General features: G+C 35.1%; 1 protein-coding gene across 6 annotated transcripts in view; it reads right to left on the reverse strand.

The window, feature by feature from the left end:
- LOC141392826 (short neuropeptide F-like) overlaps positions 1–23,523 on the reverse strand; it is a 497,601-nt gene that overhangs the window by 312,108 nt on the left and 161,970 nt on the right. For 5 of the 6 annotated variants that reach the window (XM_073965799.1, XM_073965795.1, XM_073965794.1 and 2 more), the window contains 3 exons: positions 9,746–9,870; positions 5,694–9,681; positions 4,042–5,493 (listed from right to left, as the gene is read on the reverse strand). The exons of the other annotated variant lie outside the window; for it this stretch is intronic. The gene's annotated coding sequence lies outside the window, so the exon portion shown is untranslated. The remainder of the gene's footprint in view (positions 1–4,041; positions 5,494–5,693; positions 9,682–9,745; positions 9,871–23,523) is intronic. 6 annotated transcript variants of the gene reach the window in all.

Raw genomic sequence — 23,523 nt, forward strand, 5'->3', positions numbered from 1 at the left:
GAAAAGTGCAGTTTGAGGACCAGTCTCGGATCTATTTGAATTTTTTGAAGAAGGTTCTTTTCACGGTACCTATTGCCACTTGTAACGAACTTTTTCATGGCTGAAATACTCGAGAAATATCGGCAGCATTACAAAGGGGTATTATGTCATCGTTGAAAATTTGATGTGGCCAGGCCTGGGAATCAAATCCGGACATTCAGCGGTTGCACATAGCTAATTCCTAGAGGTTGTGGTGTAGGGTATCACATGGTCGGCCGCGTCCGACTATAGCCTTTGCCTACTTGTTTTGTTTTACACAAATAATAAATGCATTTTATTTCTTCTGGGATATTTTGTAATGGCTTGCACACATTTCGCAGAATGTATCAAAACACGTGCTTTGGACTGCATCCTATTCTACCCCCAAAGGGGTAGTTAAAATGCAATGCCAAAGCGTCAGTTAAAATGCTGTGCAAGGGAGTGCATCTTTCAGTAGTCACGCTCTTGTAAAAATCATGAGTGAAAATGCATAATTTGATGCACTTCCAAATCACTTAATTTCGAGGTTATGTTACATTACGGATTTGGTGCCAAAGATAAAAACTTCTGACTCGCAGCATTGTAAATAATATAGTCCAATTAATATCACAAATTAATTATCGTTTAATACGTATTTACTTACTTATTTGTCACATAATACGATCAAAAAATCTCCAGCACCTCCGATTTATTGTTTTTTCTTTCCAATTTTAAATATCATACTTTTTTGATACACATACATATGTATGTATTTGGTCATTTGTAATTGACTTCCAGCTCTGCGGGAACTAAACTGATTGAATTCATTTTTTAGTATCATGACAGGTCCTAGACAGTATCAATATATATATCTGGTACTATTCAAATGTTATTCGACATAAATAGGAAGTTGTTTTTACTTACGGAATACATATGCAGGGCTGCCAGATTATGTTTATTGAAAATCGTCAAAATGACAATTTTTAAAATTAAAATCGTCAAATCTATTTTACAAAATCGTCAAAAATTAAAATGTTAATATTTACTTATATTTAAATATATTTTTAATTAAAATAAACATTAAATGGCTATTCGAGTTAGTAAACATATTTTTACTTCAAATCAGTATTAATTTAAATGATTAATTAAACGATTTTGTAAATAAATATTTGAGTTAACATTCTCAACAAGTCGGGTTTAATCAATGTGTCTAACAATGTATTTTATTGAGTACATTGAATACTTATGAAAAGAATTTCGATACATATTTCGTTTTGTGAAGATTTACTTGGCTGATAACTCGTTTAACATTTGCTGGCGAATTTATAATTTATTATTATTTTCTTTAAAATTTTTTTTATTATAGGAGAAACATATGAACCATAAACACGTTTCAAATCATATATTAAAATGCGAAATAAATCCGTTTCATTATTTTCAAAAATTTCCACAAAATCCAAAAGCAATTATTAATATTTAAATGTAAACCTGACGAGAAATTACTTGTAAGTACCGATTGTTCTTATTACTAAAGAAACAGACAATGAAAAATACGAAAACTAATTATTGCATGTATGTATATTTATGTCGTTGCCAGATCAAATAAAAACTTATCCCTGAAGAAGTTGGAAAAAAACCCAACGAAACGTCGGATAGAATAATGAAATGAGTAATTTTTATTTATTATTCATTGACAATAAAAGGACCTTATAGCCCGATAAGACTGAAGTCTTAAAATATTAGTACCAAAAGCTTTAGTTCACGAAATTCTGAATCCAATTTTGGCATTTCCTTCTTGTTGACAAAATGTTAAAATCCGTTAAGGATGTCGAAAAATCGATAAAACTATTTTCAAAATCAAATCTATTAAACTTTTAAAATTTCTGCACAAAGCTCAATATAACGCAGTTAATTGCCGAGAACAGAATCTACTATTGTTGAAATTTTGACTTTTGTTCCTTTATAAATTTACCAAAAAAAAAATAGGAGATTGTTGCAGGTTCTGGAGCAGGGCAATTATATATTTTGCTTGTTTCCATTGAATTCTGTTTGGTTCTAGTTAAAAATTCCTTTGTACATATATGCACCCAAAAATATCGACAATTGATGAAATCTGATACATATACCTATGTTCTGGCAAAATTTCAAGCTTCTAAGTTAAAAAATAACAATCATTGTGATTATTGTTTAACAATTAATTTTTAAAATCAACTAAGTTTTAACAATTTCATACTTTACAACATTTTTTTTGACTGCATTAGCAAAATATCCAAAAATCTTAATTTTTTGGATAAAAATCGTAAAATCGTCATTTATCATTTTTTGACCAAAAAATCGTCAAAATGACGATAAATCGTCAAATCTGGCAGTCGTGTACATATGTGCCACAACCTCACTTCTAGTGAAATTACATTCGAACTCTTGATTTTTCAAAAAACCCTCCAAATTTGTGGATTTTTTACTTTTTTTTCTCAAAACTGTGGATACCATTTCGGTGTTATCATCTTTATCTTTTCAATCGAAATCTGACCGAAACCACTACTAAATTTTTCAAACTCTAAACTAAACTTTTCCTTTTACCATTTTTTTCGCTGTAAATTTCCTAAAAAACGCATAAAATAAAAATAAAAATCGTTTTGATTGCAAATAAAAATTTCAAAAATTGACAAAACACAGGCGTACAATGGATCCATACAGTTGGTGCATATACAATCGGTTCGGTAAAAACGGTCCAAAAAAGTGTCACTATATACTCAAAAAGCGAATCTCGACAGAAATGTGTGGAAAAATGGACATGCTTAAAAAATATTTTTAGGTTTTATCCTTTTCTGCCATGGGACCATTCAGAATTGATTCGAATTGTCAAAATCGTTTCAGCGGTTCTTGAGTTATAAGCGTAGTAACTAACATCATTTCCTTTTATATATATAGATTATAGAATAAGGATTAGTAATCCTTTAGTAATTTGTACTTCGTGGAAAAAGCCTGCTCACTGAAAATAACTTTTATGATAAATCTTTGGCAAACATGCTTCGCAGTTGTATTTTGAAGTCACATGTATTTAATACATACTCCCTTAGAGACGCAAAGAGGAATACCAAAAATATCGCCAATTGATAAAAAATAATTTAGAATGGAAGATTAAATAATATTTAAGCAAAAAATATATACATATGTATTAAGAAAAAAACGTACATGTCTTTACAAAAAAAAAAAAAAAAAAAAAACAGACAAAGTTAAATTTCTAATATTTTGTTATGTTGTCTGCATAATTAACTAACCCTATTCTACCAATATTCCATGGTACCATAAACAGATTACCCTCTGTTTCTGACAGCATTTTGGTAGATAATTTCTTATTATCTAATCTACTAATTTAACATTTTAATCGCTATAGATTCTGTCGTTTGAATTCGAATTCCCACTAGCTTCTATCCATGAAACTAATATATTCGAACTATATAAATTCCAGCTACTCAGTTTAAATCAATTGGCGCCAACACTACATTTGAAAACCAACAACCTATTTAAATCAATACAAAAGAATAAACCACACATTTGTAAATTTACAAATAGAAATGCCGTCCATTTAAACCTGAATATACACACAAACCGCAAATTTGACACCTCAACTAAAATAAATCGCAGTCACTAAAATTTATTTACCAAATTGTATATGGGAATATGCGTGGTTTTGTCCCATTCACTGGTGCTTCTCATGTTAAATATCAGTGATTATTTTAGCTGCTAGTTAAATTAAAATTTATTTCAATTTGATTTAGTATTCTATTTAAAAATAAAAAATATATGGTAAACAAATTTTCTTTTCCAATTCAATTTGAGTAAATTTAAAACAAAAATGCGAGCACATTAACGATTTTTGGTGTAGAGAAAAAGAAAAAATGCTGGTTTCAAATCAGTTCGTTGTCTTAAAATTGGTCAATACGCGCAAAATTTATGGTGGTTTTTATTCTCATATAAGGAAAAAATAATAAGTTGTGTTATTCCTATTTATAATAGTATCTGTATCAGTTACCAAATTACCTTGCTGGTCTCTACAGGAGGATGTGCCTGTACCAAAGCCATCAGTTTGATGCTTGACTCTTTGGTAGAATTTTCGGACTTCATTCTGGCTCCTGTACATCTCGATTTTTTCACACTCCCGCTTTTCCATCTCTCTCTCTTTTTCCTGCGAAAAAGACGTTTCTCCTCTCTCCTTTTCTTCCTGTATCTCTCTCGTGCGCTACGCGTTGCTACGGATGGTAAAGTAGCCCTATATGCCGCATTTTTCTCTTCGGTGGCAGCACGACACTCCTGGTTATACCATGGATTCCTTGGTGGAGGTCTCTGGTATCCAAGTATGGATTTTGCGGCTGTTTGCATTTCCATTTTGCCATTGCGCTGATATGTTATCGGGATGAGGTGTGCTTTGATTAAGCAATTGGGCTAGTTGAGTGGAATATGCTGTGGCTATCTGTTTTGATTGCAGCTTACCGATGTCTACCTTTCGTGTTGTGTTTGTTCGTACTTTGTTTGCTACGTTTAAGCCGTTGCGTACCTTTGCTGCAACAAGGTTGTGGTCCGAATCAATGTTTGCGCCTCGGAACGATCGTACATCCAACACGCTCGATGAATGTCTTCCATCTATCACAATATGATCAATTTGATTTCTTGTTTTCTGATCAGACAGGTGCCCTTATGAATATCGAGGTGATTAAATCTGGTACTGCTAACTACCATGTTTTTTGCAGCTGCAAAGTCTATCAGCCTCATACCATTGTCAAATGTTTCACTGTGGAGACTGAATTTCCCGACTGTTGGGCCAAAGATATTCTCCTTTCCAATTTTGGCATTAAAATCGACTAGAATGATTTTAATGTCATGGGCAGGGCAACGGTCATATGTTTCTTCTAAGCGCTCGTAAAATATATCTTTGGTCTGTTCGTCCTTTTCTTCAGTGGGAGCATGAGCGCAAATAAAGCTGATGTTGAAGAATTTAGCTTTTATTCGAATTGCAGCAAGTCTTTCATTCACTGCGGTGAAGCTTGATAGCAGATGTTATAGCCTCCGACTAACTACAAATCCGCAACCAAACTCATGCTTTACGTCATGGCAGCTATAATACAGTGCGTCACCTTTAGGTGTTGTTGTGACGCCTTTCCTAATCCATCGTATTTCCTGTATGGCAGTAATACCGGCCTTGTACTTTTCAAGTACGTCTGCCAATGCGAAGACTGCACCTTCTCTATAAAGAGTGCGAACATTCCAGGTGCAGATTCGCACCTCTTTTATAGATTACCAAAATATCCTTTACCATTTCAATAGTTCTATTCTTTCTAAGCCATGAAGGTAATGAAGGTGTTCCTATGCATTTATGATTGACATCTCCGAACCAACTTTTCCGCTTAATTGAACTATCATCTAAGGGGCCAATTTCAGTGAAATATGCCAAAGGAAAAGCTTAACAGGAAGTGAATTTTAACATCCGATGCTTATCTGAAAGAAAAAACAAAACATTGTGGTTTTATACATAGATAATGCAATAATTTTGAGGGATATTTCCCTACAATTGTGGAAATGTAACAACTGTCTCCAATGATATACAATTGTATGTTTTTAAAAGTATTTAGAGTGGGTTAAGTTAAGTTTAATATGCTTTGCATTAATATTTTAATAAATTTATTATAAATTCTTACCATCTCTTTCTATTCCACTTTAGTTTTGTTATCATTCGTATTTTCTGTGTTACGTCCACCTATACTGTGACCCCATCGTAAACGCATTGGTGCTGGCTTACGTATGCCACGTTCAAATTCATCGTTATCATTTTCGATCGATGAGAAATCGTCATTGTTATTGGGTGAATTGGCGGCATAAATTTCTTAATTTCTGGGAATGCATCAGAGAATTATAGAAATCTTCATTCTCATTATTCGATGTAACTGATCCGTCAACACCTTGATTTTCCATATTATCACCAGCAGCTGAAAAATCGGTTTGGTATGGGAGACAACGCCCAATCCTCAAACGTTGTGGTTTACGAGCAACACGTTCATAATAATTATCACTGTTTCCCGTGCTGGTTGTATCAACATTTTGAGGGGCAGTCATCAATATATCAAAGGAGCTATGTAGAGGCATATTGGGATCACTACGTCTCACAGTGCGTAATATGAGCACTTTAGTGGAACTTTACTCAAATTTTGAAGTACGTACAAATCATGACATTCATATGAAAATCTATAGGTAAGTATCCCACCATAAATACCTCATACCTAATTTTGCAATTTTCCCAGCGAAACAACCAGAAATGAACGTAAAAGTTGATCTTTTTATTCATTATTTTTTTATTTATAAATAGCACATCGATTTACTTAAGTTAATAAAGCGATAGTAACAAATGGTAATCCAGTAGGCTATGACTTTTCGTGCTTGTTGTATTTTGGAGGAAATTGTGATTTTTTGGTGTTTCTTCTTCTTCTTTATTTGTCTATTCGATTTTCGAATGTTGGCGACCAAAATGCAAATATAAGAATATTATTACAATAGTTTTATATTATAATACTTAAATTATTAAATATTGTTTATAATATCGGCAAAAGTCTCTCTGTTTCTGGCTTCGCTTAGCAGATTTATGACATCACGTATACCGGTCCATTCTTGGATGTTGTTGATCCATAGTAGTTGTTTCCTCCCTCTAGTAGGCCTTCCTTCAATGTTTACACGGATAATACTTTGCAGCAGTTTGTATTTCGGATTCCTTTATGTTGTTCAGCAGTTCTTTTTCTTTATGTAATCTTCTTAGAACCTCATTATTTGATATGAATTGTGTCCATGATATCTTTAAGATGCGGCGATATGTCCACATCTCAAATGCTTCCAGTTTTTTCATATCTACGGATTTTAAGGTCCATGTTTCCATGCCATACAATAGGACAGACCATATATACGTTTTCATATATCTTATTTTGGTTTTTACGTTTACATTATGGCTTGTAAAAACTTTTTTATATTTAAAGAATGTGTCTCTGGCCATTTCAATCCTGCAGGCTATTTCTTTAGAAATGTCCCATTCGTCGTTGATTATCGCTCCAAGATATTTAAAACTTTGTACTCTTTCCACATTTATTTCATTAATTTTTAATGGGGCCGTATTAGCATATGTATGATGTTTACTGATGACCATGTATTTCGTATTTTTTGATGTTAATTTTAAGACCGTATTTTTCGCTGCAAGTGGTCAATCTGTTAACCAGTTCTTGAAGTGCTGTCATATTATCGGTTATGAGAGTGGTGTCATCGGCATACCTTACGTTGTTAATGAACGTTCCATTTACATATATTCCTTTCCGGACACCATTTATTGATTCTTGGAATATTCGTTCAGCGTATATGTTGAATAATAGAGGGGAAAGGACACAACCTTGTCTAACACCTCTGGAAATATTAATATTTTCGGTCAGTTCGCCATTGACGTTGACTTGCGCTGTTTGGTGCCAGTACAAATTTTTTATGCATTCAACCTCCTTCTCTTCTACTCCAATGGACAATAAAATCTCGATCATTTTGTCATGTTGGACCGTGTCAAATGTTTTTTCATAATCAATAAAGCATAGGAACACGTCTTTCTGCGAATTTCGGCATTTTTGAACTAACGCTTGTAAAGCGAATAGAGCTTCGCGGGTTCCCATCCCATCTTTAAACCCAAACTGGCTGGTCCCCATAGCCTTTTCACATTTCATGTAGATTCTGGAGTGAATGATCTTCAGAAATATTTTGAGTGCATGGCTCATTAGGCTAATTAGTCGGTAGTCATTACAGAATTTTGGACGACTTTTTTTAGGGATGGTTATAAAAGTTGATGTAAGCCAATCTTTGGGATATTTACCAGTTTCGTGAACGTAGTTAAAAAGTTTCGTAAGAAGGTTTACGTTATTATCATCAATTAACTTTAACAATTCTGAAGGAATCTCGTCAGGACCACACGCTTTTTTATCTTTTAATGCCTTTATGGATGTTTCAACCTCTTTTGGTGTTTACAGAATTGCAAAATATGATTTAGTTTTTGTGTTATTCGTCCGCAAAAAATTGCTTTTTAATAAGTACTTGAGGAAAAAATATATATATTCTTTGGAAGATTTCTTTATACCCAGCGTGGACCAGGTACTAAAATTTATATCATTTGAAAGGTAGGAACATCCTCTATTGGAAAATTAAAAAATTAGCTGCGATTATTTGCGATTCTTAGTAATATGCCATGATTTTCAGTATGACCCCGAAAATATCATATAACAGTATTTTTCAAAAGTGGAGAGAAGAACCGACATTGGAAGCTATTGTTTGTTTTGTTGTAGAAAAAATGGGTCCGCCAGTTCTAACAAATGATGCTCTTAGTAGTTTGAAAACTACTCTTGCTGTTGTAATTGATACTATAAAGAAAATATGGAAGAAATTTGGTCGAAATTTGACTTTTTTTAGCAATAAAAATGCTAAATGGCTTGGATGTAACGTTAAATTCTCGAAGGCGGTAAATGATGGATTTCTTAGTAGTACAAATCTACACGCTACTGTCGTCCTATCAAGTTCATCTTTGCAAAAGAAACAGTCGGTGTAATTACCGCAGAAGTAAACACTGTGAAAGATCAAATAAATCAACTTATTCCGACTCCCATATTTTTAGATGGTAAACAATTTGAAGTTACAGCAAATATGATACTTTGCATGATTGACGGTAAAGTTGGACTTATGTGGTGCTACACCAAAGGATATGAACAGCATCTGCAAAATATCTAAAAAAATTAAATTAATCCTATTTATCCCTTGGATTATCACCGCTCCATGCTTGGATAAGATTCTTTGAATGCGTATTACATATATCATATAAACAGGATATTAAGATATGGCAATCACGCGGAACGCATGTTGCAAATTGCTTTATTATAACTTTTTCTATTCACTGTATACAAAATATAAAATAAACTAACCTAGTTGGCAATAATAATCTAACACCTAAAATATACCTTAAATTGGGGGACCTATTATTTGGGGGCAATAGTAAGTCGGGGATATATGTGGATAATATTTGTTTGGATGTTTTCTGCTACTGAAAACATTAAATGTCAAATGGTGCTTTAAATGGAAAATGTTAAACATTCAAAATATTTCGATGGGGGGATATACGAAATCGCGATGTTATCCTGATAATATTTTGTAGAGAAGTTTTCTATCCACTAAAACCACGATATATAAATTTGCAGCAAAATCGATTGAAAAATTCATTTTATACGTAAAAAGTAGCGACACCGTTATATGGGGGCTACTGGAAACCGCGGGTCTATCTGGCCCCATGCTGCCACATACATAAGAAACATGTCTGCAAAATTTTGGTAACCTACGTCCTTTACATTAAAAGTTATTAGTAAAGTTCCACTAAAGTGCTCATATTTCGCACTGTGCGTCTACCGAAACGTAAACGTAATGATGGGGATCTTATTGGTTTTTTATTGACATCACCAAACCAACGTTTTTCGAGTAGATACGTTAACATCTCAGGATCAGTACGCCTACCAAAACGTAATTTCGGCGAAGGTGATCGTTGGACCACATTCACTTAATGATTGGGAAAAGCTACGGGTTCTATATATTCACGATGCAAGAGATTATCATACAACGATTTAAATGGATCTGTTGAACAGACACATGTTTAATTTTTGTATAATAGAAAGAGTGTAACTTATTTGTATATCACCTCCTCCCTCCTTCGCCATATCTGTTGCAATTACACTGCTGGCCATTAGCATTAAGAATGTTCCAACGGAAAGTTTATAGAGCAATTGATTTTGGAAATGCATTTTACCAATTTTTTGTTTGGATCTGAAATTGAAAAAGAAATACTTTTATGAAAAATGTGTGCATTTTTAAGATTTTTTAAGAATTTATAAACTTTTAAAGATTCTTGTCTGTGTTTTAAAAATTTTCTCTAATCTTGTTGTGGCTTTATTGGCATGGATTTTTTAAAGAATTTTCTCTCGACTTGCTTTGGCCTGATGGGCGTGGATATTTTAAAGAATTTTCTCTAAGCTTGTTGTGGCTTTATAGGCGTGGATTTTTTAAAGAATTTTCTCTAAGCTTGTTGTGGCTTTATAGGCGTGGATTTTTTAAAGAATTTTCTCTAAGCTTGTTGTGGCTTTATAGGCGTGGATTTTTTAAAGAATTTTCTCTAAGCTTGTTGTGGCTTTATAGGCGTGGATTTTTTAAAGAATTTTCTCTAAGCTTGTTGTGGCTTTATAGGCGTGGATTTTTTAAAGAATTTTCTCTAAGCTTGTTGTGGCTTTATAGGCGTGGATTTTTTAAAGAATTTTCTCTAAGCTTGTTGTGGCTTTATAGGCGTGGATTTTTTAAAGAATTTTCTCTAAGCTTGTTGTGGCTTTATAGGCGTGGATTTTTTAAAGAATTTTCTCTAAGCTTGTTGTGGCTTTATAGGCGTGGATTTTTTAAAGAATTTTCTCTAAGCTTGTTGTGGCTTTATAGGCGTGGATTTTTTAAAGAATTTTCTCTAAGCTTGTTGTGGCTTTATAGGCTTGGATTTTTTAAAGAATTTTCTCTAAGCTTGTTGTGGCTTTATAGGCGTGGATTTTTTAAAGAATTTTCTCTAAGCTTGTTGTGGCTTTATAGGCGTGGATTTTTTAAAGAATTTTCTCTAAGCTTGTTGTGGCTTTATAGGCGTGGATTTTTTAAAGAATTTTCTCTAAGCTTGTTGTGGCTTTATAGGCGTGGATTTTTTAAAGAATTTTCTCTAAGCTTGTTGTGGCTTTATAGGCGTGGATTTTTTAAAGAATTTTCTCTAAGCTTGTTGTGGCTTTATAGGCGTGGATTTTTTAAAGAATTTTCTCTAAGCTTGTTGTGGCTTTATAGGCGTGGATTTTTTAAAGAATTTTCTCTAAGCTTGTTGTGGCTTTATAGGCGTGGATTTTTTAAAGAATTTTCTCTAAGCTTGTTGTGGCTTTATAGGCGTGGATTTTTTAAAGAATTTTCTCTAAGCTTGTTGTGGCTTTATAGGCGTGGATTTTTTAAAGAATTTTCTCTAAGCTTGTTGTGGCTTTATAGGCGTGGATTTTTTAAAGAATTTTCTCTAAGCTTGTTGTGGCTTTATAGGCGTGGATTTTTTAAAGAATTTTCTCTAAGCTTGTTGTGGCTTTATAGGCGTGGATTTTTTAAAGAATTTTCTCTAAGCTTGTTGTGGCTTTATAGGCGTGGATTTTTTAAAGAATTTTCTCTAAGCTTGTTGTGGCTTTATAGGCGTGGATTTTTTAAAGAATTTTCTCTAAGCTTGTTGTGGCTTTATAGGCGTGGATTTTTTAAAGAATTTTCTCTAAGCTTGTTGTGGCTTTATAGGCGTGGATTTTTTAAAGAATTTTCTCTAAGCTTGTTGTGGCTTTATAGGCGTGGATTTTTTAAAGAATTTTCTCTAAGCTTGTTGTGGCTTTATAGGCGTGGATTTTTTAAAGAATTTTCTCTAAGCTTGTTGTGGCTTTATAGGCGTGGATTTTTTAAAGAATTTTCTCTAAGCTTGTTGTGGCTTTATAGGCGTGGATTTTTTAAAGAATTTTCTCTAAGCTTGTTGTGGCTTTATAGGCGTGGATTTTTTAAAGAATTTTCTCTAAGCTTGTTGTGGCTTTATAGGCGTGGATTTTTTAAAGAATTTTCTCTAAGCTTGTTGTGGCTTTATAGGCGTGGATTTTTTAAAGAATTTTCTCTAAGCTTGTTGTGGCTTTATAGGCGTGGATTTTTTAAAGAATTTTCTCTAAGCTTGTTGTGGCTTTATAGGCGTGGATTTTTTAAAGAATTTTCTCTAAGCTTGTTGTGGCTTTATAGGCGTGGATTTTTTAAAGAATTTTCTCTAAGCTTGTTGTGGCTTTATAGGCGTGGATTTTTTAAAGAATTTTCTCTAAGCTTGTTGTGGCTTTATAGGCGTGGATTTTTTAAAGAATTTTCTCTAAGCTTGTTGTGGCTTTATAGGCGTGGATTTTTTAAAGAATTTTCTCTAAGCTTGTTGTGGCTTTATAGGCGTGGATTTTTTAAAGAATTTTCTCTAAGCTTGTTGTGGCTTTATAGGCGTGGATTTTTTAAAGAATTTTCTCTAAGCTTGTTGTGGCTTTATAGGCGTGGACTTTTTAAAGAATTTTCTCTAAGCTTGTTGTGGCTTTATAGGCGTGGATTTTTTAAAGAATTTTCTCTAAGCTTGTTGTGGCTTTATAGGCGTGGATTTTTTAAAGAATTTTCTCTAAGCTTGTTGTGGCTTTATAGGCGTGGATTTTTTAAAGAATTTTCTCTAAGCTTGTTGTGGCTTTATAGGCGTGGATTTTTTAAAGAATTTTCTCTAAGCTTGTTGTGGCTTTATAGGCGTGGATTTTTTAAAGAATTTTCTCTAAGCTTGTTGTGGCTTTATAGGCGTGGATTTTTTAAAGAATTTTCTCTAAGCTTGTTGTGGCTTTATAGGCGTGGATTTTTTAAAGAATTTTCTCTAAGCTTGTTGTGGCTTTATAGGCGTGGATTTTTTAAAGAATTTTCTCTAAGCTTGTTGTGGCTTTATAGGCGTGGATTTTTTAAAGAATTTTCTCTAAGCTTGTTGTGGCTTTATAGGCGTGGATTTTTTAAAGAATTTTCTCTAAGCTTGTTGTGGCTTTATAGGCGTGGATTTTTTAAAGAATTTTCTCTAAGCTTGTTGTGGCTTTATAGGCGTGGATTTTTTAAAGAATTTTCTCTAAGCTTGTTGTGGCTTTATAGGCGTGGATTTTTTAAAGAATTTTCTCTAAGCTTGTTGTGGCTTTATAGGCGTGGATTTTTTAAAGAATTTTCTCTAAGCTTGTTGTGGCTTTATAGGCGTGGATTTTTTAAAGAATTTTCTCTAAGCTTGTTGTGGCTTTATAGGCGTGGATTTTTTAAAGAATTTTCTCTAAGCTTGTTGTGGCTTTATAGGCGTGGATTTTTTAAAGAATTTTCTCTTAGTTTGGTACATGCTGGGTACTTCCGGCCTATTTGAAATGAATGAATATTATTATATTCTCTATTTCTGCTCTTATTTATGTTTCAATTTAAAGTTATATTTGTATGCAGTCACCAATACCCCTTGTAGAATGAAAATGACACCCAGGCATGCCATATCACGAGTTGCAAAATTGGGATCAAGGAACAATCACCCTTGGTGGTGGTTGGATGTGTAAGTGAGTGTTTGATACTATTAAGGATGCCAATAAAATGTGAAGTATCGCACTTCAGTTGCCATAAAATGTGTTTACTTTGCACAAATGTGTCGGAATTTCAATATAAAGTGGAGATTTCCTCCCAGGGAAGAACAATAATATTAAGAAAAGATGAGAAGGAAGATGAGTGCAGATTCTTGTTGTAATGGATAGTAGTTTTAAGTTATGTTTAAAAGGCAAAAAAATTAGATTTTCATATAGTTTTGTTGTTTTGCATTTAAAACAATGGCATAATTGTCACAGAAGTTCTTCATGTAATCGAAGTAATGGAGTTTCTTTCTTTTAAACCTCTTTAATTTTTTAAAAAGCTAATCGTCTTTTGTAATTTCTTTAAATTTCAAAGCTGTTATTTAATTTCTAAAATGTAGACGATATTCTTCCTCCCACCAACACACATATTTCCAGCTAGTCAGCACGACGAACATGTTAAAAAGCAGAAATACTTTGTCTGCCGACTTTTCCAGTACGTGCATCATGCTGCAGCACAGTCATTTAACTGTAGTTATAAATTATTCATAAATGAAAAGTTCGTAGCCCAATGGAAGGATATCCTTGTATTTTTGTTCGTTTTGCTGTAAGCGACAATAACGCTTACTAGACATTTTTGACAACAGGGACAGCAACAATGGACACATATATTTGCTCATAAGTACTAACACTACCGGAGCGGACGCACAGTGGTAAAAAAATACCGATCTAGTGTGCAGAAAATAAACAGTATTGAACTAGAGTCTTGACTGTACTCAACGCCATATGTAATAATTAGAAATAGTGAATCAGAACAGAATACCGGTACATTTAAAAATAATATTTTACAATGTTAACGATGACCTTTTTTAGCTGTAAAATGAGTGAATATATTATTGCGGAATCTTTTGTATTTTTAATATACCGTTATGGTATTTAAATAAATTAAATAGCTTTGTAACCCATAAGTTATTTTAATTTAGATGTTTCGTTGTAAATAAATGTAAGGTCCATTTGTTTAAAATTCTTCAATTAAAGTAGGGGTTTAGTATGAAAATTAGTCGAGTTCAGCTTTAATTCTTTTTTAATTATTTATATATATTGTATAGAGTAATTTTTTAAATTTTTTCCTGCGACTTTTGGTTTTATAGCAATTTTTAGAAAATATGCCAATTCGGGAAGGAAGCTTTTTTAAGTTTGGTTCAAATTAAATTTAAGATTTTTTTGTTTTTTTGAAATTTTGCCTGTAAGATCATTTTTAATGATTTTTATTAATTTTCTCGTTTAGAGTTAAGCTTGATGATCGGAAATTATTTGCAAGTGAAAAAGGAAAGCCAAGGACTCGAACCCACATAGTCACCGAGTTTCCGATCATCAAGCTTAACTCTAAACGAGAAAATTAATAAAAAATTTACGATTTTTGGAAACATTTTGATAAATAGGATCAGATATCACTTGGAATTGATCACGGATTAGCAGATGAGAAATTACAAAATGAAAAAGTCCGTCCTACGGTTCCCACAATTTGGGTGGAAGTAGGAAAATTACTGCAATGATGCGTCTTCAAAATACTGTTATATACAAGTTTTTATTACGAAAACGTGCAGAATGGGGTTATTTTGAACTCTTATTATACACTCCACCATAAACTATGTACATTCAAACCAGATTTCAGGCATTTCGGTTAGATGATGTTGGTGAAATTTATCAAAAAGTGGACCTGTACCGACAGTTCTCTGCCGGAATATTTTTTACCCCAACGAAGACTAAATGGTAAATTTCAGCCATTTATGTTGGATAATGGGGGCTAACATCTTCAAAATTACAAAAATCTGACCGTACCTCCATATGGGGGCTATATCAAAAAGTGGACCTGTACCGACAAAACCCTCTCGGAATATTTTATACCACCAACGAAGACTACATGCCAAATGTCAGCCATTTTAGTTGGATAATGCGGCTAAAATCATCAAAATTGCATAAATCGGGAGGTACAGCCCTATGGGAGTTATACCAAAAAAAAATATATATATATAAAAATACAAATCGACCAAATATATCAATATATAAAGTAAAATTGTCAATCTAAAGCTATTCTTATCATAATTATGGACAAACATATAATAAAACATCGACTTTTGTTTTCTGCACGCTATATCTGTATTTTTCTCCCAATGTGGGAATGTGGATCTGAGCTTTAACCAAGGTAGAGCTTCTGCTGCGGCCGAGGACAGCTGATCGAATGATAAACTGGATACCAGTCCATTCCAGTCATTGCAGTGACTACGGTCTCCGATAATCTGGCCTCGGCTTCTGTGGAAGCAAATAACTCCTTTAGGCAGGACCGAAAGACCGACCATATAGCTTAGCGGATAGAACTGGTCTCCAGAGGCAGGAAGACTTTGGCCGACAAAGCTCCCACAACCTCAACCGAAAAACATTTGGCCAAAGAAAAACATTTGGCAAAAGAAAAACATTTTGCCAAAGATAAGTCTGAGTTGTAGGTCGATGCACTTCCTCAGGAAGTATAGTGAACCCTCATCCATCACGATGAAAGAATGCAAACTAATAAGGATCAATTTCAAGGTAGTGAACAAGCTAAAAAGAGCTCACCCTCACTTATTCAAGATAAATGAGTTTTCTCTCATCTCGATAACCGAAGAGTCAAAATCGAGACTTAACCAGAAGAAGGAAACAGGAAAGTCTGACCAGAAACCGGCCTCTGTACCAGGGCATGTGGTTCCTACCAAAACTAATCCTTCGTCATCAAAAACCACGACGAAGAGAGAAAAGGGATAATGGCAAGAGACCCAACCTAATCCAGGAACCCAAACCTTCCGCCTCCTCAGCCAAAAGAATGGGAGCGAGAAAGATGCCACAGCCAAGTCAGCCTTACAAGCTAACATAAGCCACAAAGTAAATTCCGGTTCTCTAATTGTACCAGAGGAGTTTAGAGTAACAGTCAGCGACAGATCTGATGGGAAAATCAGTGAAAATCGATGTCAGCTTATCGAAGATCATGTGTAACATTGTGTTCTCGGGCGAAGTGGAGCCTCCCAAACACACAAAATTTGATAGCCCTGGCCGCCTGCATGCATACTGACAACACTTCAATCTCCAGACCAGAACATGGTACGCCACAATCCGGAGAATTAGAGGGAAGATGTGTAAGGTTCCGCCTAGCACAAAAGTAGTGGAAGAACGAAAACAGTAGCCACATCATATAATGCAGATTAATCTGGATCACTGCAAAGCAGCTGCTGCTGAACTTCTAACCCTCAATATGTCTGAAGTTGGCATCGTCTTAATACAGGAGCCCTACTTATACAAAAAAAAAAAATAGGATTGTTTGGTTAAGTGGCAGCAACTATACCTTCTGTGTCACGTCCTCCTGGAGATAAGGTAAGAATTTGTGTAGTTCTAATTTCAGCGAAGGAGATTTTACGACGGCAAGTATGGGGGATAGCTCTCGTAATGCCAACATTTTCTCATCCATCTACATGCCTTTTGAAAGACCCTACCCAGGCTAGGATGTGGAGAGGCTCGAAGCAAACATGCCTCATTATTTTATGAGGCCAATGCTTACCATATTAGTTTATTTTAAAACATAATATTGGAATATGCAACAGGTTATTGAGAAAACCTCACTGCCTACCTACTGGTCCGGAGGGTGTTTGTCAGTTCTCCTATCGAGCGCGTCCCCACCGACGGATGGTCGTACTACTCTGTTCAACACTTGTTGCATGGCGAGTCTGGGGCTGACTACTGGGGTGTTCCCCTAAAACAAAAAGCAAACATGGAAGGAGGAAAAATTAATGAAAAAGTTACGGTGCAGGACCTAATAAACCCATTACCCGCGGGGACTAGTGATCTGCCTATGAGTCACACCTCGTTGGTATCATGCGATCATGAGCATGTATCTCCCACAGATGTGGGTGCCTTGGCATCTGTGGTCGAAAGTAATGCTACAAACACACAACCTCGAGTTACAACGGAGGATTATAAAGGGCAGCACAGGGAGAGATTTAACTTGACCCAACCATCTGAGGATGGTAGCGACCCTGAATCCGAATCCGATAGCTGCGGCAAAACCAACATCACCGTTGTAGAAAACCCCACAAGGTGGTGGAGGAAGTGAGCGAGAGCATCGCGAAGCTAACTACGAAGCGATACAGCCAATCTACTGGAGACCAATTATTGAGGTCAGCCCTGATGGAAAAAATAACTTAAGGTAATATACATATTGGTTTAATCCAAGAACCTTGGACCATAAAGAACAAGGTTTCTGGAATTAATCATGTAAATTATCAACTTTTTTACGCAAATACGGGATCACGCCCGAGGAACTGCATTATATGCCACAAAAACTTATGTTTTCTTTTTTCTCCTGAGTTGTCATCGGACGTCACAGTATTGAAGCAGGGGAATGGAAATATATACATGGCATCGCTATAGCTGCCGTTCGACTCCCCGACATTACCACCTTCGTCGGAATTACAGCAACTGGTGAGAAGGATCAAGCATACAGGTAACGAAGTACTAGTAGGTAGCGATGCTAACTCTCACCACATCTCGTGGGGTAGTACTAACACTAACAAAATGGGTCAAGCCCTTATAGACTACATAAATACCAACGACCTGATTACACTTAACACAGGAAATACACCAACCTTTGTTAATAGAGTTTGGGAGGAAGTATTAGATATAACGATATGTTCAGAAAATCTAATAAACGAGGTACATGAGTGGAGGGTTTTTGAGGAAAACTCCTTCTCATACCATAGGTATATTAGATTTAAACTGCCGAGGCAACCGCCAAACCCGATAACCTTCCAAAACAAATCCAAAACAAATTGGACTGTGTTCGGAACACGAGTAAAAGAAATACTAGGGCAAGCAGATGAGGAATGCCTAAGTAAGGAGAACATAAAGAGAAATGTCCTAAAGTTAACCGAGGCACTAGTAAAGTCATTCGAGGAAAGTTGTCCCCTTCGAGAGAGTAAATCCGCCTATGAAAAGCTCTGGGTGACAGGGGAAATTCGGAATAAAGGCAAGGAGGTCCGTAGACTTTATAATAGGGCAAAACGTAAAAAAGCAACTGTATTCTGAGACAACTATCAGGCAAATTTGAAGGAATACAACAAAATTACAAGGAGCGCCAAACATAACTCCTGGAAACTATTCTGCGATCAGGTGGATAGCGTTAACAACTTTTCGAAAATTAAGAAGTTTATGTCCAAAGCCAATATACAGACCGAGCAAATGGTCGATGGAAATGGGAAAAGGACGGACACAACAGAAGAAACTCTAGGCCTTCTGATGAAAACGCACTTTCCGTCGAATACTACAGGACTACAGGGTTTCTGTCAATAAGTACAACAATGAAATAAAGAAGGCTAAACGCAAATTTCGATAATCCGGACAGTTTTAGTGTCGTTCTGCACACATGCCTATATCGAAGAATAATCTTAAATAAGGAAGACACAAACTATACGAAAGCAGGTTTTCCAATAATGTCAGGTTTGAATACATCCATAATTCGCTCACAAGCTTAGGTGTTCCTCGACACTGATTGGATTCAATGCTTAGCAGTAGAATACTCAATTCAAACACCGGTGGAATTCATCATCTGCCTATCTACGTCGATAGTCAAGCCGCCCTACTATCATATCCTACTGTATCAAGACTACGACAGTTTTGGACTAAAAGAACGTCTTGGCCACCCTAAAATCAATCATAACTTTATGTTGGGCCACTCTTTTTTCCACTATCTTTTCTCTTTCCACAACATCAACGTTTCATAATTTCTTTTTTAGCACTTTCCAAGATGACCCCAATGAACCATAAGGTCTCCGAGTGAAGTAGCAGTCAACTACGACAGCTACGCGTTCTTTAATCTAACCTTAGTCCAAAGAAAATATTAATAAGTATGGATCTTATAATTCCCCTCTCCTTTAACACGATTCTGCTTTCATCCTTGCTTTTATCTTCTGATGACTATATTATTTAAGCTTCATTGTTAAGGGGAAAAGTAGTCAATTCCAGGCATTGTGTGTGTCATTTAATAAATGCTATCCAGCGAAGGGATAACCTTAAACAGATGGGATGGGATATTAGGTTGTCCCTTCTATATAATAATTCTATGTGATGTTATTTTAACTATGTTTATTTAGAATAGGCAAAGTGTTGAAAGTGTTTTAACAACAACACATACTGCTAAAAGAAAGGGGCGGCGTAAGGATTGGAGAAAAGCTACTGAAAAGACGTCTCAACGTGCAATGCAAATTCTTCTTGTTTAAATGCAGAGTATTTTGTGTTTCCACTGATGTATGATGATGTGAGTGATTTATGATGCCTCTTTGATGATGATGGCGGAATCCCATCATTTCTAATGAAAATGCACGATGATACTACAAAAATGTAGTGAAACAATCTTACAAGAAATATGATAATATTTGCAGACATTTAAACATATTATTATTAATTTTTCCCTTAGACATTGATAAAATTATAAGATACAATCAAGATATTTATGAATAAAAAATCATAAGGATGTCAAAAAAAAAAAAAACAGCCGCAATCCATATACCGATCTACGTAAACCACCAATCACAACATAGAGTAGTACACTATTTGACTCATTTTACTCAATTGCTTAATGAAAGCACTGTTCATCCCGAGAACATAATAGAAGAGGTACTGGCCGTTAATTCAATTAATGTATTAAAATTTTTAATAGATAAAGTAGTGGATTGGATTAGTTTTTAGTTACCTTTATGACCATTAACTAGCCTTCTAGGAGTATATCATATCACAGGAAAATTTTACCTTTTACCACAATTTTCATATTTAAAGACATTAAAGCGAGACATCAACAATGAGTTCCATTTTCCCTCTCTGAATGTAGATATTATCTATCTGACTGTCCATTGTTTCATATTGTTACATTTCACTGTTTTATTGATTTTGAAATAGAATGGAAACAAACTACGATAAACTGAAAGTAAATATGTGAACGTTAACGTCCAATAAAAATTGTGTATGCATAAGCGAGTGGGACTTTAAGAAGGATAAATTTTTTCTAACTATGTCAGTGTCCTTTGGCTATTAGTACACGAAATTGAATGTAAATATTTAATGTGGGACACAATATACATGCATTATTTTATGTATTTGAGTATAAAGGGTATTCCATTGAAATTTGCATTTAAACGTATTCTTTAGGAATCTATTTATTTATAACAAGTAAAAAAGCGTTAAGTTCGGCCGGGCCGCACTTTTCATACCCTCACCATAAAATATTCTGAACTAAAATGGTTTAAAATGTCAGATAATGTACATAAAATGCTTCATTCGGGAGGCCCTTTTTTATTGTGCCTATATCAAACTATGTATGTTGACAATTTTTGGTGGGCTAGAAATTGGGAGGTACCGTTATATAGGGCTTATAATAAAAAAACATGGACCGATGTTGACAGTTTTTGATGGAAGCCTTTAATGTCAAATAACACCTAATTCGGTTAAAAATTGCAGCTGGAATCCTCAAAATACCGAAAATTGGTACATAACATGGGAACTTCAAATGTCATTAACAGCTAGTTCGGAGGTATGTGGGCTACACGAAAATATGAACTTAAATGAACCGTTATATGGGGGCTATACCAAAACGTGGACCTATGTCCACAAGTTTTGTCATATAAGTTTATTGACATTTAAGAACTTTAAATGTCAAATTATAGCTACATCGGTCTGAAAATGTAGCTACAAACGTCAAAATACCGTAAATCGGGGGGTACCGTTATATGGGGGCTATAACAAAACGTGGACCTATGTCCACAACTTTTGCTATATAAGTTTATTGACACTTAAGAACCCTAAATGTCAAATTATAGCTACATCGGTCTGAAAATGTAGCTAAAAACGTCAAAATACCGTAAATCGGGGGGTACCGTTATATAGGGGCTATACCAAAACGTCGACCTATGTCCAAAAGTTTTTTTTTTAGGTTTATTGGCACTCAAGAACCCCAAATGTCAAATTATAGCTAAATCGGTCCGAAAATGTAGCTAAAAACGTCAAAATACCGTAAATCGGGGGTACCGTTATATGGGGGCTATACCAAAACGTGGACTTATGTCCACAACTTTTGCTATATAAGTTTATTGACACTTAAGAACCCTAAATGTCAAATTATAGCTACATCGGCCTGAAAATATAGCTAAAAACGTCAAAATACCGTAAATCGGGAGGTACCGTTATACGGGGCTATACCAAAACGTGGACCTATGTCCACAAGTTTTGTTATATAAGTTTATTGACACTCAAGAACCCCAAATGTCAAATTATAGCTAAATCGGTCCGAAAATGTAGCTAAAAACGTCAAAATACCGTAAATCGGGGGTACCGTTATATGGGGGCTATACCAAAACGTGGACCGATATAGCCCATCATCGAACTTGACCTGCCTGCAAACAAAAGACGCTTTTTCCCAAAATTTCAGCGTCCTATCTCCATTTTTGCGGATGCTAGAGTGATTACCACAGACGGACGGACGGACGTGCACAGATCGACTCAGAATTTTACCCTGATCAAGAATATATATACTTTATAGGGTCGCAAATGAGTATTTCAATGCGTTACAAACGGAAAAACAAACTTAATATACCCTCCATACTATGGTGGAGGGTATAAAAAAGAATGCAAGTAAAATAAATTACAAATGACTTACGTTGTCAAAATAATAGCCCAGTCAAAATAGACATTCGAATTCGTCATCTTTATTTGCAAATCCGTTATCCGGGTATAAGCGATCATACAATGTTATTATAAAGGAGTTATGCTATTTTATTTTATATTATACAGGCATAAACAGCTCTCTATTTTTTGCCGTCGAAATCATGCTTCTTTCATCATGGCAGCCTGTCCAATCTTGTGTGTTTTTCAGCCAGTTCAATTCTCTCCTGCCTCTTCCTCTTTTTCTTCTACATTGCCCTTTATGATGGTTTGCAGGAATTTATACTTTTCATTTCTCATCAGATGTCCCAAATATGCAATTTTCTTTGGCATGTCGCAGCAATTGTCTATTTAAACCCATGCTGCGTAAAACGTCCTGGTTTGTTACATGAAGTCCATGGTATCTTCGGTAGACCCATATCTCGAAGGATTCAAGTTTTCAATCTCATTCTGCAATTTTGATGGTTCATGTCTCAACTGCGTAAACTAGTACCGGACCAGATATGGCATTTCGCGAATCTGACTTTTGTTGAGAGACTTATATCGTGATTTGTAAAGACTGTTTTGTATTTGAAAAATGCATCTCTGGCCATCTCTATACGACGTTTGATTTCCTTGGAAGAGTCCAATTTTTCATTTAACAATACTCCAAGGTATGTGAAATTAGTGACTCGCTCATTTTTTTATTATTAATTTTTAGTATGGTGTGATAGGGGTCATTTTTCTTACTCACAACCATGTATTTTGTTTTTTAATGTTAATTTTTAGGCCATTTGCTTCGATCACCCTTGTAAGTTTATCTACGAGCCTTTGTAAACCAGGTAGACTGCTAGCTACTATTACGGTATCATCTGCATATCGTATATTATTATACCCTACACCACTATGTGGGGAGGGTATTATAAGTTGGTTTTGGCCAAAAAGTTTGTAACGCATCGAAATAATGGTCGTAGACCCATACTTATATATACCAAAATGAATGTCTCGACGAGCTGAGTCGATCTGGCTATGTGTGTCCGTCCGTCAGTCCGTCCGTCCGTCCGTCTGTCCGTCTGTCCGTCTGTCCATCTAAACCTTGTAATCACGCTACAGGTCGCAATTTTGATCGGATCGTCACGAAATTTTGTATGTTGATGGGGGTCCCGGAGGGGAAGAAGCCTATTGATTTTGGTGATGGTCGGATAATATTTAGGGGTCGGAATGGCAAAAAAACTTATGTGGATAAAAAGACAACGTTTTTTTCCAAAGCGAATATCTCAGCTTCTACACGGGGTATACCAAAAGCAAAACCTGACAGTAAAAGTAGAAAATATCACCTTTCTAATGATGTAAATTAGGTTTTCGTAGGTGATCAAACAACGAATATATCGCAATAGCCGCTAATAGAACCCAACTTTTTATTTTTGCGATTTTAATTATAATGACGAATATCACAGCTCTGATTGGGAACTTTCCAAAAGCAAAGCCTGGCTATGAAAGTAGAAGATCCCACCTTTACAATGATGTAAACTAGGTCGGTGTACGTGACCAAATAACGGAGATATCGCAATAGTCGGTAATACAT

This window comes from Musca autumnalis, unplaced genomic scaffold (assembly GCF_047663935.1).
Source record: "Musca autumnalis isolate F117 unplaced genomic scaffold, ASM4766393v1 scaffold_2, whole genome shotgun sequence".
NCBI classification, from domain to species: domain Eukaryota; kingdom Metazoa; phylum Arthropoda; class Insecta; order Diptera; family Muscidae; genus Musca; species Musca autumnalis.